We start from the raw sequence: 18,675 nt of genomic DNA, 5'->3' as shown, positions 1-18,675 counted from the left end.
GTATGTACCACCCTCATAATACCTTCCATGCTACTCTCCTGTACATACTGCCCCCATCATACCTTCCGTACTCCTCTACGATACATACTGCCCACTGACATACCCTCCACATTCTTCTTCCTCATCTGCACATACTTCCCACTTTTATACCATCCATACTCCTCGCCTATGCCTCTTACACACAAAAACAGTTCTTTAAAATGATATTGAATATTCTCATTGTTACCAGCTCTAGAATGGGCACACATTTGTTCCATCTTCACCCTGTCATCCTTCTGGGTTCTTTGCCTTCGGTCAGTTGCCTTGGCCAGGCTGTGTTGTTGTTACTTCCACACATGCTCATTTGCATCCTCTCTCTCTAATCTCCCCTCTATTCTCATCCTCCCTCCCTTGCCCCTCACCTTTCTCTCATCCCCTTTCTCTCTCTCTCTCTCATCCTCCCTCTCTCTATTTAATTAGTTATAACAAAAAAATATTGTATTTTTAATTTTATTTTTTTATTTTTTTAAATAAAAAGCCCCACCATAATCCTCAGCACCAAGCCCATGATATTCTTAATCTGGCCCTGCTCACAGAGTGTCAAAGTTGTATTGCTCTTTCACTGCACAACGAAGAGCATTGCCTTTCTTTTCATGCCTAATGGTAAAACAAAACAAAATAAAACAAAAGAATATGTTGAATATGTTGAACCGTAGTAACACCACTATGGAAAGAAAACAAGACACGAAACTACCACTTAGAAACAATGCATATGTACCAACAAGTAGGGATTGACTAATGAAAATAACCACCCCTGAAAACCGTGAGGAAAACAAACAATACCTACCTGAAAAATGGCTGAAACTGCAATATAACACTTGAGTCCTGTTGAGTCCTGTTGATATGTAGAAAAAACTATGGAGAAGGGACATAAGCATACAAAACTATCACTTAGTATAAATACATACAACATACAGCATCAGGAGGAGTGAGACTTAGGGGGTTATCTACTAAAGGCATATCCACTACAAGTGCAAATTACAAGTTCAAAGTGTACTTGAAATTGCACTGAAAGCTCACTTGGAGTGCACTTGTAGCGCAAAGTGGATTAGCCATAAAAGCAGTATAACACCATCTTTTCAGAACAATTTCACATGAGTTGTCTCTCTCTGCAGAATGCACATGTATGATGAGAGACCAATAGCTCCAACTTTTTTCCTTACTATGCTGGCATGAAATCTTCCTGTGAGGAAGTATCTAGGACAGCCTCCTGGGAAATTAACCCTCAGATCACCATTCAATGTGACATATGCTTGCAATCCTTTGATCCAGCAAAATATACTTCCCCACAACAAAATACAGCTTTGCAACAATCTTTCTTGCATTTTCTCAAAAAGACAGTCCACAGAAATGTGTTCCCCACAGCACCAGGACAATATTCACACTTTTATGCCAGTTTCTATGGGTAACTATAGGCCAAAAATGACAATGAGTCCTATGTTTGGTGCCACCACCTGACCAACTCTTGGGGTGATGCAGGATGATCCCCAAGTATTACTAAGTTGATTGCAGTCACCTTGTAGCTTTTATTGCTAAATGCAATTACAGGAGAGAGGCCTTATGGGTGCAGGATACAAATAAATAGCATAAATAGCTCAGGTAATCTGAAATAGTAGTAAGCCGTTCAAGAGCAACCTCACGACAGTTGCTAGCCCTGTGGGAGCAGCCACATGCAGACTTATGATCCTGTAAGAGCAGCTACAGAGTTACAATGTGATAAATCTAATAAAGTTGGCCCTTGACTTTTTAGAGCAGTCAAGAACATCTAGATTGATAAATGATGGATAAATCCATATATACACACTAGCAAGCAGCTAAAGTTCTTGGCCTCCAGGAATTGTATCTGACTGAGGCAAGGCCCAGGCAGAGATATAGAGTATAGACAGACACACCTCTCCAGAGAGAAGGCTAGGAGGTAAAGATAACTCTCTGAAAAGGTGCTCTAAATATTTATGATCTCCTGAAAACATATCTCTGAACACACACTTTAGAAATTGGTTGGGTCATGCAAATATTCATAAATATTCATAAGAGAGTGTCCTCCCCACACTGATTAATAGAATCTCCTGAACAGTAACAGGCAGAAGCAAGCAACATGCTAAGCTTAGGAGAATCAGCTCAGGCTAAATACTAAATGTATTTATATTTACAGCGACTGCACTTCCAAGTGCACTTTCAGTGCAATTTCAAGTGCACTTTTCACTTGTAGTTTGCACTCGTAGTGCAAAGTGGATTTGCCTTTAGTAAATAATCCCCATAATCTGGAGTTGGTTTTTAATAGAAACTTTGACAGATTTTGTGGAAAATAACTAAGTAAAATCCCTGTAAAGAAAGTTTTTGAATAATAATATTAAATTAAAGCACGTAGGCAGTATAATGGCTGTAATATAAACATACTTGAATTTCAACCCAAGCTGACCCTGGATCATTTTAAATTCAGACTAAATTCCTAAGTAGGTTGTCATAATTTTAGGAAAATTTGTATTTAATAGTAAACCTAAAATTAGCTGGAATGACTGGGGTACATCTGTGAATAAAATATTATTACAATACATCCAATACAGAATCAGTACAAATGTCGTGACAATATGGCAATTTAAAAGGTATCACTGAAGAAATGGAAGATTGAAGCTGTATTCCATACAGTAATGTGAAAGTAATGCATTTATTAGTGTCTAGAGATCTTACTTTATACCATTATAAGGGCTTTCCCATGCAACAAAGCCTATTTCATATTAAAAAAAATGAACATAGAGGTGTTGATGATGAGAGTAGCAGTTAGGGGATTTGCTGACTTAGCTGGAACTAAAAAAAAATCTGAAGTGAATATGAATATTTGTGGGAAAATCAATGGAGAATGTGCTGTAAGTTTTAAAGGCCGGAAGGGAAGATTTCGAGGGCTTAAAGTTTAGCTTTGGGTTCTTATTTCTCTAATTTTTTCTCTTTGATTGCAGAGCTTTTGATTCTCAGCTAGGATTATTTTCAGACAAAATTTTGTATAACAAATATCCAAAGTAAAAACATACTACAAAAAGAGTGCTTCAAAGCTAACTGGCATTTGCAGCAACCTTGTAACTAATATAGGGTTATTGATTTATGTTTGTAAGGCTGATTAGGTTCATAGCAGAGGAAATATCTAAATGTTAAAAGGGAAATCTATTTTTTTCTAAAAAACAGTAAAAAAATATATATATTGGTGCTTTGGAAGCCATTTTGCAATTTAAAGTGACCATGTTGGCACCTTACAGAACTTAATAAAGTTGTATGGGAAAATAATGTTTTTAAGAACTTGTTTACATCACTATTTTGTGGGAACAAATACATTACCATAGCACATGTTGTGGTGTGTTGTGGTGCATTGCAGTGCAGTGCTACAGTGCATCACAATAGAGCAGAAACTATTTCTCCTGTATAGGGGCCCATTTATAGTTCTTATACTTGCATCTGAAGGAATGTTGAAGCCTAGCTAAAGCTATTTTTTATGTATAGAGTGTGTAAAAGTAAACATCTCTGCCAGGTTTCTATTTCTGTCTGTGGCTTCACTGGGGAGGTTTTTGACTTATTTCCTGTCTCTGGAACATCCATAGAAGACCTGGGTGGATTGGATGTCACCAGAAAAGGACGGCACAAACATCAGTAAAAACATTTTCAGGAGCTTTAACCCATCTCCACTGTACTAAAACTGTTTTCTCTCGGTCCCTATTGCAAATAACTTTTCTTGTTCTTAATCCTACATAGATACATAGTTGATAAAGTTAAAAAGAGACATCAGTCCATCTAGTGCCAGAACAAAGTCATCCAGCGCCCAGGACAAACCTGGGGTGGATGAGGGGGATGGGCCTAATACAAACTTAAAAGTGTCTGTTATGTATTTAGGGAACAACTCTACGCTGTCAGTAGCAACTAGTGCTCCTTCTCCTCATTCCAGCATCCTGATTTTGGCTATGGATTTCTCCTTGTCTGTCTGTCCACCTGCAAGTTGATTAATGTGGTCAGTCTCTGGGTGGAAACCAAACCTGACATAAGCCAGCCAAACCTTCAGTCTCATGCTTGTGCTAGAGAGTGATAATGTGCGTATAACCTGATCAAGCTCCCTGTCTGTCTGCCCTGCTCTGCAAGATTGGATTTCCCTGTATATAACCTTGGATTGGATGATGACTATTCTCTGAATTTTGCCTGCTTTTTACCTGGACTGTCATTTAACCACTCTGCTTGTCTCCCAACCGCAAGTACCTGTTTGCATTGCTCAGTTCACTTGTGCTATGGCATAGTAGCCAGGCACTATAGCAGTGTGCAAGTCCTGGGTGCAACTGATTACTCGCTTGCACTATGGGAAAGGGGCTGCTATAGGTGAATAACACAGTAACCAGCTATAGTGTCTGACTATCTACGCTGGGGTAAAAACCCTTTAACAAAGAAAAATCTGTAAAGATGGACTCTACACAAGATTATTTGCTGATGAGAATGTAAAAAACTGACAAGTCAAGTCCAGGAAATGTCTGTGCATGTAAAATGTACCTCCAGCAGTAATGCTGAGCCATATCCTCATATATTTTGCAGCTTAAAAAATTATTTCATGCTTTATTTTAAGCTTAAGACTAACCTGATTATTACATGGTTGCAGGGAGACCCCCCAGTCTTGGGCTTTTATTCTCCTCACAGATGACCTAGCCAGAGGGTCAGTTGAAGCTTTTTTCAAGGCCCTATGTTTACTCTATGATGATCCTGACCATATCCACTCAGCAGAATTTATCCTTAGGTCATTACATCAGGGTAAACGCAACGCGGAACAATAGGCTTATGGCTTTAGGCTTATAAGACTCTATCAAAGATTACCGTATATACTCGAGTATAAGCCGAGATTTTCAGCCTCTTTTTTGAGGCTGAAAGTGCCCCCCTCGGCTTATACTCGAGTCATCGCCGTCTGACTGCTCGATCAGCGTATCGAGCAGACAGACGGCGGACATACTACAATTTGAAAGCCGCGCCTCCGCCTCCGCCTGTGATAGGCGGAACACTGAATTTCCCAGCAGCCTGTGTTCCGCCTATCACGGACATCGTCTCATCCTCGTCCGTAGTACGAGGATGAGACGATGTCCGTGATAGGCGGAACACAGGCTGCTGGGAAATTCAGTGTTCCGCCTATCACAGGCGGAGGCGGAGGCGGGGCTTTTGAATTTTAGAATGGCCGCCGAGGCGCCGACGAAGAGCGGCGATCCTGGCAAGGCACGGGACGGAGGCAAGGCAAGGCACGGCACGGGACGGGACGGAGGCAAGGCACGACACGGGACGGAGGCAAGGAGGCAAGGCACGGCACGGGACGGAGGCAAGGAGGCAAGGCACGGCACGGGACGGAGGCAAGGAGGCAAGGCACGGGACGGAGGCTCGGGACACAGGCTCGGGACACAGGTAGGCTGGACACACACACACACACACACACAGGGATGGATGGATGGAGACACACACACACACACAGGGATGGATGGATGGATGGAGACACACACACACAGGGATGGATGGATGGATGGAGACACACACACACACACAGGGATGGATGGATGGATGGAGACACACACACACACACACAGGGATGGATGGATGGATGGAGACACACACACACACACAGGGATGGATGGATGGATGGACACACACACACACAGGGATGGATGGATGGATGGATGGATGGACACACACACACAGGGATGGATGGATGGATGGACACACACACACACAGGGATGGACGGACACACAGGGATGGACGGACACACAGGGATGGACACACACACAGGGATGGACACACACACAGGGATGGACACACACACAGGGATGGACAGGCATGTCTCACCCTCGGCTTATACACGAGTCAATAAGTTTGCCAGTTTTTTTGGGGGTAAATTGGGGGCCTCGGCTTATATTCGGGTCGGCCTATACTCGAGTATATACGGTACTTAGTGTACTACCCTGAATCAAAGTCATTGAATGAAGCCATGCAAGTAACCATCTGTATAGACAGGCGCATACGGGAAAGGTGTGCTGAAAGGTTTGTTTCTTGGCCCCTACTACGCTGCCTTTTTCTTCTTCATCAGACCTTCCTGAGCCCTCTCAACCTCTCCAGAAGGAGCCCATGAAAATTGGCACTACCCATTTATCCTCTGGGGAAAAGGCTAGAAAAAGATCTCAGGGATTCTGCTTATATTGTGGAAACCACAGCCACTTTGTCACCAGCTGCCCTAATAAACCAGATAATGCCAAGAGTCTAGTGCGGGTGGGGGCTGCTTCTTCAGATTATGCAGTGACAAGTTCCCGCCACAAGTATTTAAGTACTGGTTGTTCCTACACAGCTTAGTGATGCCAAGTTTTCTCATCACCTCTCTGGATTCAAAAATTCGGGTGCTGTTAGTAATTTCATTGATAGGGACTTAGCACAATGTGGCAGGATTCCCTTGACTAATGTGCATAAACCCTTTTCAGCCTTAGCTGTTGATAACTCTCCCTTATCCATGGGCCTGGTCACCTTTGCACTGTACATATTACTCTGACCACTGGGGAATTTCATAGGGAGACAATCAGCTTCTACTTGATAACATCTGCTATAAACCTTATCTTAGGTTATCCTTGACTTAGACTCCATAACCCACACATAAATTAGTCTATATGGGCGTTTTGAGGATATTTGTGCTGTCCTTGCATGTTAGGCCTCAAGAAATGAGATAGGCCATTAGTACATCAGGCAGTGCAATAATTATCTGCAGCATGTGGAAACCTTGCAAAAGGACCTGAACAAATTAATGTGGTGGGCAACTACATGGCAAATGAGGTTCAATGTAGAAAAATGTAAAATAATGCATTTGGGTGGCAAAAATATGAATGCAGTCTATACACTGGAGGGAGTAACTCTGGGGGAATCTAGGATGAAAAAGGACCTAAGGGTCCTAGTAGATGATAGGTTCAGCAATGACATGCAATGCCAAGCTGCTGCTAACAAAGCAAACAGAATATTGACATGCATTAAAAAGGGGATTAATTCCAGAGATAAAATGATAATTCTCCCTCTCTACAATAATCTGGTCCGGCCGCACCTGGAGTACGCTGTCCAGTTCTGGGCACCAGTCCTCAGGAAGGATGTACTGGAAATGGAGTGAGGACAAAGAAGGGCAACAAAGCTAATAAAGGGTCTGGAGGATATTAGTTCTGAGGAAAGGTTCCAAGCACTGAACTTATTCTCTCTGGAGAATAGACGCTGGAGAGGGGATATGATTTCAATATGCAAATACCATATTGGTGACTAGGGATGAGCCGAACACCCCCCAGTTCGGTTCACACCAGAACTTTCGAACGGACCGAAAATTCGTACGAACTTTAGAACCCCATTGAAGTCTATGGGGCTCGAACGTTCAAAATAAAAAGTGCTAATTTTAATGGCTAATATGCAAGATATTGTCCTAAAAAGTGTTTGGGGGAATCATACCAATCTCCTAATGGAAGGTTGTGCGACTTACTTATGTCTAGCAGATTCATGCAACGCTTCCCGCCACACTTGCCACCCACTGTGAAGGCAACATTGCAGACGTGGAATCTCTTTCTTAAGGATTCCTTAACCACAGCCCCGGTCAGGGTCGTACAGCACTCCATTACGAGCCTACAAGTATTGATCCCGAATTTACACATTACACACTGTCCAGAGGAATCGCCTTAGTGGACGATTTGAAAATTGGGCCTGCCCTTAAAACTTTTCGCACTCTCCAGATTGAATACGCTTTGCAGCCAAGGGATCACTATGCATATACCCAAATCGCGCACTTATTGCAGACCATTGGGGATATGTCTACTGCTATACCTCAGCAAGTTTATGCTTACCTTCATAATTCAAACACTTCCATTTGAGGTATCTCTCTATTCTATGGTTCCCTACACCAGAAGAAGGTCTTTCTTAAATCCCCCTCCATGAGAACCTGGGAATTAGACTTACAAGAGCATTGGACCATCGAGCAATGGCAGGCCGCTATAGTGTCTGTTTATAAAGCCACTAAAAGCGTAAATCTATGGGAATTGTACCAGAAAATCTTGTTGCGGTGGTATCTAACGCCCACAAGATTGGCTGGGTTCGACCCGGGCAGGTCGCCACTTTGTTGGCGACAGTGCGGGCAAAGGGGATCCCTATTACATATTCTATGGGCCTGCCCAAAACTGACAAAATTCTGGAAGGATGTTTTTGAAATTATAAGTGGCGTCTTAAGTACGCAAAGGAGGGGTGATCCGGGTCTTGCACTCTTATCTTTAGGTATAGATTCATTCCCCCACTCACATAGACACGCCCTGTCTCAGATCCTGCTAGGGGCACGATTAGAGATAACGAGGAAATGGGCGAACCCAGACCCTCCTATTGTAGCGAAAGTAATTGAGACAATTAACTTACATGTTACGTATGAAATTATGTTTCTGGCTTCCCAGAACAGACTCCATTCTAGAATTCAAATCTGGAGGCCTTGGGTGGAATGGCATAAACAATATGGTAATAGGCGCAACACCGTGTAACTGGAAATAACAAATGGGGCCTAGGTACCTACACCTCTTTGATCTCTTTTATCTTCTTTTTCTCCTCCCTCTCTATTTTTTCTTGTTTCCTTTCCTTTTTCTTTGTTATTTCGCACATTGATACTGATACACATTCATGATTACAGATCCGACTGGGGTGTTTAAGTATTATCTAAGAGGTAGTTTGGGTCTAGCTAAAGCAAGTTAGAGGTTAAATCTGCTGCTGCTGTCAAATGTTTCATCACTTATTTGAAATTATGTAAGGAGCTGTAGGGCGGGTCCTCGGCCTCCGGCTGCAGTGTGATCCCTTTTGGGGCGGTCGGGGGCGGGGGACCCATAAGGCCTGAGATTAACAGAGGCATGGCTCGGGGTGTGCACGGACGCCTCGAGCTTAGCCCAGAACTATCTTACGAAGATTCTCCTCCTTTACTGTTACTGTCATACAGAAGATTTTGTGTGTAACCTCAGGTTTTATATGTTCTGATTACTGTCTATCAGTCGGCTGTACTAATATTTGCTGAAAAGCATTCGTTCTTTGTATGTTTCATGTAAACTTTCTTGAAAATTTAATAAAAAACTATTGAAATTAAAAAAAAAAAGTGTTTGGGGACCTGGCTCCTGCCCCAGGGGACATGGGTCAATGCCTAAAATGTTTTGAAAAAACGTCTGTTTTTTCGGGAGCACTGATTTTAATGACGATTAAAGTGAAAAAAAAGTGAAATATTCCTTTAAATATCGTGCCTGGGGGTGTCTATAGTATGCCTGTGAAGTGCCACGTGTTTCCCGTGTTTAGAACAGTCCCTGCACAAAATGACATTTAACGGAAAAAAAAGTAATTTAAAATTGCTTGCGGTTTTAATGTAATATCTGGTTCCGGCAATATGAATGAAAATCATTGAGAAAAATGGCATGGGTAGCCCCCCTGCCCATTACTAGCCCCTTTGGGTCTTGTACGGATATTAAGGGGAACCCCGTACCCAATCCATATTAAAAAAAGGAAAGGCGTGGGGTCCCCAGGCCCTATATACTCAGAACAGCAGTATACAGGTGGTGCAAACAAGACAGGGACTCTGTAGGTTTGTTGTGTTAAGTAGAATCTGTTTGTAATTTTCAACTGGTACATTTTTAAAGTGTAGCTCCAGTCAAAAAATCTATTTTTAAGCTTTTTGGAAAACATAGGGAAGGGTTATCACCCCTGTATAATTTGTTTTGCCGTCCGTCTTTTTTCATCTCACTTCCCGTTGTCTCCTTCCATTTGCAAGTAGGAGACGTTTGTAAGTTGGATGTTTGAAAGTAGGGGCCTGCCCTATATGCTCTGCAGTAATGGCGAAACAACATTGTAAGCCCTCAAAGTGACTCTTGCTGTGAAATATTATATCAAGAATTGTAATTACATGCCCCTGTTAAACAGGGGCTGAAAAATTGGGCCTTAGGCACCGGTGCTGGTGCCACGACACTGCAACCTCTCCCATATATTCTATTTGTAGTGCAGGAATGAGCCCTGCTGCAAAGCATTGGATCAAAAATTGTAATTAAACGCCCCTGTTAAACAGGGGCAGAAAAATTGGGCTTTAGGCACTGGTGCTGGTGCCACGACACTGCAACCTCTCCCATATACTTTAGTTGTGGTGCAGGAATGAGCCCTGCTGCAAAGCATTGCATCAAAAATTGTAATTAAACGCCCCTGTTAAACAGGGGCTGAAAATTGGGCCTTAGGCACTGGTGCTGGTGCCACGACACTGCAACCTCTCCCATATACTCTATTTGTAGTGCAGGAATGAGCAATCATGGCTCTCCTCGCTACTGGCGCTGTGATTGGCCAAGCATGCGGGGACACAGTGCATGCTTGGCCAATCATGAGCCAGCAATGCACTGCGATGGCGCAGTGCATTGTGGGCCGTGAGCGCCACACGAATTTGGCGCAAATGGCCGATAACGTTCGTTATTCACCGAATGTGCGAACAGCAGATGTTCAAGTGGAATGTATGTTCGACTCGAACACCAAGCTCATCCCTACTGGTGACCCCACAATAGGGATAAAACTTTTTCATGGAAGGGAGTTTAACAAGACTCATGGCCACTCGTTAAAATTAGAAGAAAAAGAGGTTTAACCTTAAACTATGTAGAGGGTTCTTTACTGTAAGAACGGCAAGGATGCGGAATTCCCTTCCACAGGCGGTGGTCTCAGTGGGGGGGCATTGGTAGTTTCAAGAAACTATTAGATAAGCACCTGAATGATCACAACATACAGGGATATACAATGTAATACTGACATATAAATACACACATAGGTTGGACTTGATGGACTTGTGTCTTTTTTCGGCCTCACCTATTATGTAACTATGTAACTATGATCAATTTACAGCCGTAAGCAGTTTTAAATGATTTTTTTTCCTTTAGAAATGTCATTTTGCTGTGGTACTATTCTAAACACGTGAAAAATGTGCCACTTTACAGATGAAATGATGATGAAATGAGTCAGTGTGTGACCACACAGCTACCTACGCTGTTCGATCAGCTGTCATCTCAACCTGGGAACACTGCTCCTTGAAAGAATAGCAGAGTGGGAGGAGTTTTCACACGCGGTGTGGGGACAGGATTCAATTTGGACACATACTCCATATGAACTATATCAATCGACTTATGATTCATTAATTTAAATTTGGACACTATTTTTCTAGTTTTAAGTTTTAGTGCTGCTAATATTATAGCTTTACTGTAGCATATTTGAGATTATGTATTCTTGATTGTTGAGAGTGGGATATGACCACTCTGCAACATAAAGTTGGGGTCTGTTTTTAGACAGTTCTATAATGTGATAAAATTCTCCAAATACTTTGGACATGGTAAGAGGACAGTAAGCGGGGTTATCATTAGTTTACATGAGAAAATCTGGGGATGAATGGAAGGGGCGAGGTTTCAATTTATTCACCAGCATTCTGTGAGGTTTGTTAGAATAATTGTAGAATTTCTGTATGGACCACAAAAGAGATTTATCAATTCTCTTCATATCCAGGGATCAGAGCTGGTTTTGTAGAAAAATAACAATTTGGAGCCTAACCACTGTGGGGGAAGACACCAAGAGCCTCTCAGCCTCTCAGCTTTATGTAGTTTGAACAGAATATAAGAGCGTTGGAACGCTGCATCTTTTTTTAAGCGGGAGCCCATAGAAATACATTGACCCCAGAAGATGGCCTTATGTGATTCCTACAAGGTGCAGGTCTCCGAGACTGTGTTATCATTAAGTTGGGAGAACTCAGACAGGCTGCTGGATAGGTGTTCTCTAGTCTGTGGAATACAGAGTAAGGATTTGTTGAGACGCCAATGGCAGGGGGAGGATAGGGCAATGGAGTGATGAGACCAGGTTATGGGATTCATTTCTGAGGACGCCAAAAAGGGGGAGGATACAAAGAAGTAGTCCAGTCTAGAGTAAAGCTTATGGGGATGAGAGTAGAATGTATACTGCTTATGTGTGGGGTGCTTAATTCTCCAAACATCTAGGAGATTACGTGGCCAAGAGGCGGTTGACTGTAGAAGCCGCTGTGGAGGGAAATCGTAAACGTCTATCTTTGCAAGGGGACATAGTCATATTGAAATCTCCGCCTATGATCGGAAAGGGTTGGGAGAATTTGTCTAAGTTGTCAAACACGGTAGAGAGGAACTGAATTTGGCCAGAGTTAGGAGCATAGACATTAACTAAAGTATAAGAATTGGTGAGGAATGTGCAATCCAAGATAATAAATCTGCCATGGGGGTCTAAATATGAAGATTTTATTTGCAGGGGGCATGAGCGTACATTTAATTAAAATCACCATCACTGCTTTCCCAGAAGGGTCAGAGGCCATAAAAGCTGTTGGGAAGCATTTCCTGGCAAATTTAAAGGACCCCCCCGAGGGCGTAAATGAGTCTCTTGGATCAAAATCACATCAAGAAATCTGGAGAGTAGAGAGCCTCCAGGGAGCCAGGGCCAAATCCTTGGACTAGGAAGAAGGACACGGGGACCTCCAAAAAAATGGGGAGGGAGCATCCCTAACTGTCTTTTGGAATATGAGAGCCTGGAATACAAAATGATGTGATTAAACAGAAAAAGGATTAAACATATAACCAGGATGGAATAGTTACAGCAAGTGGTGCACCACATGGCCATGGGGAGAAAATATCTCTGGTATGGGGACACTGGCGACATAAAAAAAATGTCAGGGGGCCAGGAAAAAGCAGAGATCATAACCCAAATTTGCAGTGGTGTCTATCAGGTTGGGAATCTGGACACTCTGAGGTGTGAAGGTATATTTGTGATGCTTCTGTGACACTGGGATCCAAATGCTACTTGGAACTGACGGTGGTTTAGGAATAGCAGGAAGCAGTACAGAATCTTCTTTGGGGAGGGATGGAAGGCCCAAGTTGCGCAGGAAGGCATCACTTTCCTGGATGTCACGTATAGGATACTATATACCATTTTCATCTTCCAGGACCTGTACATAGTGTATAAGTTCATCAAACTTTGTCTCCAGGGTGTCAGTACATTCTCCCAATTGTACAATTTCCCCTGTCAGTTCCTTAGCAAGTTTCCCCACCTCTTGTGCAATATTGTGAGCGAGGTTCTGGAGCAGAGAATGCAGTTTTTCATCTAACACTTCTGCTGTTAGTGGGGTGAGAGATCCCTGAGCTCAAATGCGGGGTATATCAAAGAGGGTACTTGCCTCAGGTGCGTGGTGTTCTGATGGGTTCGCCGCATCATCTTGAATACTTGAGGCTGGGGATGCAGGCCTGAGTAGGTAGCAATCCATGGTGCAGGAATGCCTCTCACATCACCACAGCGGACTTACCGGAGATCGAGGTAAGCTCCCACATCCCGTCCCCCTCCATGCTCCCGGCTTCTCTCCCCCCACCTGTCGCTCAAACTATGGGAGACAGCAATACAGAGCGTATAGCCCAGGCAGCGGCTGCCCTCTTGTTACCCATGATATCTGCCTCAGTGGAAAAGGCCATGGATGCGGGAATGCGACAGATCACAGCCCAACTAGGAGAGCACTCCACGAGATTAGATGAAGTTGAACATCACCTCTCCAATCTGGAAGAAGACATATACCAGGCGCAAGCCACCGAACAGGCTCAAGACAAAACAAACCAATATATACTCCAAAAGCTGGACCACTTGGAAAATAGGTCCAGACGGAACAATCTAAGATTTGTGGGGGTGCCAGAATCTTTACAATCACCCGACCTAATGGACTTCTGCGCCAGACGCATTCCAGAAGCGCTGGGCCTTCCCGGACCTTGCAAGGTTGAAAGAGCTCACCGCATGGGAGCCGCCGCCCCCGACTGCAAATCACCTCGCCGGATCATTGTGAAGTACCTCAATTACGACCACAAATCCACCATCCTGCAAAAGTTCAGGAATACCAGATCTTGTCAAATTGACAGTATCAAAATTCTGATATTCGCTGACTATTCCCTGGAGGTCTCAAAAAAGAGGAAAGCCTTCCAACAAGTCTGTACTGAACTATTTCAGCGTCAGATAAAATTTACGCTGGCCTTTCCGGCGACTCTCCGTCTTAAAGCCCCCAATGGGGATCAGCTGGCCTTTCAAGACGCCTCAGAAGCGGAAGCTTTCCTGCGCTCAATGCGCTCTGCCGAGTACACGGAATCTCCTCACAAAGCCTCTCCAACCAACCGCCAACTGGAACAAAGGAGCCCGAGGAAAGATTCCCCAAAGCGTTTCAGATCATCTGGCTCTGTGCACCGCTGACACGGACTATTCTGGCTCGCTGAGCCTCTCACTCGATTCATAGTGATATGGCAGGCTAGCAGCACATTTGCCTACTGCGGACACTATCTCAGGTATTTGGCCCACTCTTAGGTGGCGCTCCTCTTGTTCTTTACCATTTGTTTACGATAATGTTTGTACCTGTTTTACTCAATTTTCCTCCCCGCCAGGGGTTGATATTTCACCGATAGCTTCTCTGGGTACACAACTCCATCCCAATCCTCTAACTATGGCGGCACTCTGTCATGGCTGAAGACACTGTTTAAATAGGGCTCGCACTTGCCCCTGTGTCTGGATAGTTGGGGTGAGCTGGTTTGCGCAGAGACTCTATGCGGAAAAAAGTGAAGTTAATTTGCTATTGTGTATTTGTTGTGTTTTTTTGATCTCATTTCCCCCTTTTGCTCCCCTTCTCTATCCCCCCCCCCAACCACAACAGACTCCGAATACCAGACGCTCGGGTCCCGTCGCTCTTTGACAGACAGCTCACCCTGCCTCAAGCAGCTATTTCCATACTCCTCCTCGGGTCCACTCAACAGGCGTGTCCCATACCCCCACATCTCACTCGTGCGAAACTGCCACTATGAAAGTCACCTCCTGGAATGTCAAAGGGCTTAGGTCCCCTGTCAAGCGACTAAAAATTCTCCGCCACCTGAAGAGACTTAAAACTGACATTGCATTACTCCAGGAAACCCACCTCACCCCCCCTGATTTCCATCGCATGAAAAAACTTTGGGTAGGCACTGTCCTGGGCTGGAGTCCTCGTTCTAATCCACAAGAATCTTCCCTGCAAAGTATTGAAGGTTCACATGGACACGAGGGCCGTTTTATCTCCATCCAATTAAAAATAGGGACTAGAGAATTGATATTGTCCAATATCTATGCCCCAAACAACCCCGGTAAACAATTTCTTAATGAGCTGTCTACCTGGCTGCTCCGCACCCCTCACCTACCGCATATAGTGGGAGGAGACTTTAACAGAACTATGCATCCCTTGGAAGACAGATCCCACCCCAAACAACAGCGGTCACCGCCTACCCCCTCCGAGCATACCCATTTTGCACACACTATGGATTCTCTTTCCCTTCATGATGTCTGGAGAATCCATCACCCAACTAACCGAGAATACACCTTCTACTCCAATCCTCACAACATCTTCACTAGAACTGACTACCTCTTTTTCACCGACAGCCTTTTACCGCTGATCTCAGATGCTGATATTCACGATATCGCTATCTCAGACCACGCGCCCATAACCACTTCACTGGACACTCCTGACCTGTGTTCCTCTCCCTACATTTGCCGCTTCCCGTCCTATCTTCACAACAATGCTGACTATCAAAACTATATGGAGGAAGCTTGGTCGGAATACTCCGCGGCTAACTCTATCCATATGGAAAACCCGAATCTTTTCTGGGAAACAGGCAAGGCCTTCCTTAGAGGACGAGTTATCTCCTACGCTGCCTCCCTTAAGAGGAATGCCTTGTTAAATTACAAGACAGCTAGTGAAGACCTACGCATTGCGCAGCGCTCCCTTTGCGAAATGGACTCCCATGAGAACAGACAAAAATGGCAGGTAGCGAAACGGTCCTTTGACACTTGGGCGGATGCTCTCGAGCGCGCATATAGGTCTCGCTTGGACGCCACCCTCCATAAATTCGAGAACAAATCCGGCAAACTATTGGCCAGACTGTGCAAAGGCCCCTTTCGTCCGACGCATATCACCTCCTTGAAAGACTCGTCGGGCAACATAAAATCCTCCCAACGGTATATTAACAAAGTCATACTCGACTATTATTCCTCACTCTACGCTGCTGACCCCATCGACAGAAACGTAGCTGCCTCCTTTATGGACGGACTATCCATCCCTAACATATCCCCCGCCCAACTAGAAGCTCTCAACGCTCCCATCTCCCTGTCCAAAATTTCGACAGCCATTAGACGTCTGGCTGCCTCTAAAGTCCCGCCCGGGCCCGGACGGTTTCATGGGGGAATTCTACAAGACCCTATCCTCCATTACTGAACCGGCTTTTTATGCTGTCTACAATAGTATCTGGGCTGGGGGTCCTTATCTTCCAACTGACCATCATTAAATTACTTTAAAAAAAGGCAAAGATCCCCAAGAACCTGGCTCTTACAGACCCATCTCCCTCTTAAACTTAGATGTAAAACTACTCTCGAAAATCGTAGCCTCCAGACTAGCAGACATCATCCCCTCCCTGATACATCCAGCCCAATCCGGCTTTGTTAAGGGCAGAATGGCCACCATGAACATACGCAAGGTTATGACAGCCCTAGAACATGCTAAAAATTTGGGGGGAGGTCATGCCATCATCACCTTGGATGCAGAAAAAGCTTTTCATAATGTCAGCTTCGACTAGCTCTCTTTGCCACTTTCTAAAATGGGCTTCTCTGGCCCTTTCACTCACCTCGTGAAAGCCATGTACGCGTCCCCTGCGACCAGATTGGTGGTGGCTGGCCTCCTCTCGGATGAATTCCGTCTTTATAAAGGTACAAGACAGGGTTGCCCTCCTTCCCCCCTTCTCTTTAACATTGTGCTGGAACCACTCTCCCGTTACCTCATCCAAAAGGCCCCCCTCCACGGAATAAAATTAGGCTCACAGGAACTTTGCACATCCCTCTTCGCAGATGACATTCTGTCTTTACAACTGACCCAACATCTGACATGCATACCATTAAAACTATCTTCGATTAATTCAGACTCTGTTCAGGCCTATGCATAAACTACAGCAAAAGCAAAATCCTCCCTATAGACACTTTATCTCCCCCTCCATGGCTTCACCTCTCACCTTTCTCAGTGGCCAATTCCCATATAACTTACCTAGGCATTAAGATAGGGAAACTGCCCTCGTCTAGATATCACTTAAACTACCCCCCTTTGATAACAAAAATCACACAGGAATTAAGCAACTGGATGGATCTACCTGTCTCGCTTCTGGGAAGATGTCACTTGGTAAAGATGGTCAGTTTTGCTCGATTACTGTACCCTCTCCAATCGATTCCTCGATTTTGAAACACAAAGATACTTTACTCTTAAATAAAGCCATCTCAAAATTTCTTTGGCAAAACAAAAGACCACGCATTGCTCTTGCAAAATGTCTTCCCCGGAGCGAGGGAGGGATTAGCCTACCGAATATTAGAACCTATAACCTCTCTTGCCTATTGCGAATTAGCCTGGACTGGATCTCACAACTCTCCCACTACTCAAATCACTCTATGGAATCGTCAATGGTGGCCCTCCTCCACTGCAAATGGAAATCTATTCCCCCCCCCCTTGCAACACAATCTGCTCCTCAGAGACACAGCCATTGCTTGGAGAGAAGCGTGGAAAAGACTCAAATTTGTCTCCCTTCATATCCAAATATCTCCCAATACAAGGTCACCCTAGCTTCCTGCCAGGGATGGAACATAAACAGTTCTTTGAATGGCGTCAAAAAGACCTACGAAAATTTCTCCTCTCTGTGCAACTTGGAATCAGGTCACCCCCTTTCTTTCTCAGCGGTTGCAGAAACCTTCTCCCTCCCTCCGTCTCATGCATTCCACCATGCCCAATGTATCAGTTTCTTAAGGGACTCCTGCAGAGATGAACGCAAAAGATTTCGGTCCTCCTTTCTGTATCAACTACTGCAAGATGCCACCTACAAAATTTCGGATGTCTATAAACCGCTCTTGCTGAAGTCCACCCCTTCTATTGCCTCATCATCAGCTGCAAACTGGGCTAAAGCTTTCCCGGACCCAGACTTAGTGGATAAAATTTTATCTGGTTACAACAAAACGCATCGGCTGACCCCCAATGAGATATGGAGAGAAACCCAATTAAAAATTCTGCACCGAGCTTACATACCATTTCTCTCTGATAAAAAACTTGCAGGAGCCTCTACCTGCCCCATGTGTCACCAGCCAAAGCCTTCTCTATCCCACCGTTTCTGGGGCTGCACCTTTATCTCCGCCTTCTGGGACCAGGTCATTGAATTCATCTTCGAAGTAACTCTACAGACATTACCCAAGGACCCTCTTCTACTCATCTTCGGCTACTGGGATGACCATCTGCTGCCGTGGTCCCCCTCATCTCCCCACGGTAACAAAGCCGGGCCTTGACTGCACTTTTATTAGCCCGGTGGTTGATCTTAAAACACTGGACATCCCCTTGCTGCCCACTGGTATCATATCTCAAAAGCATCTACTCCACACGGAAAAACTCAACACAGACTTCAAACATGCGAAAACCAGACAACGTTTCTATTCCAAATGGTGGGCTTTCATGCGTTTGAACCTACCCAGTGCAGAAACTTCCAACTTCGAAAATTTCTCTTTCG

The sequence above is a fragment of the Lithobates pipiens genome, unplaced genomic scaffold (genome assembly GCF_037356315.1).
Source record: "Lithobates pipiens isolate NorthernLeopardFrog02 unplaced genomic scaffold, aLitPip1_a1.2 Scaffold_3, whole genome shotgun sequence".
In the NCBI taxonomy this organism is placed as follows: domain Eukaryota; kingdom Metazoa; phylum Chordata; class Amphibia; order Anura; family Ranidae; genus Lithobates; species Lithobates pipiens.
This window is presented reverse-complemented; position numbering follows the sequence as displayed.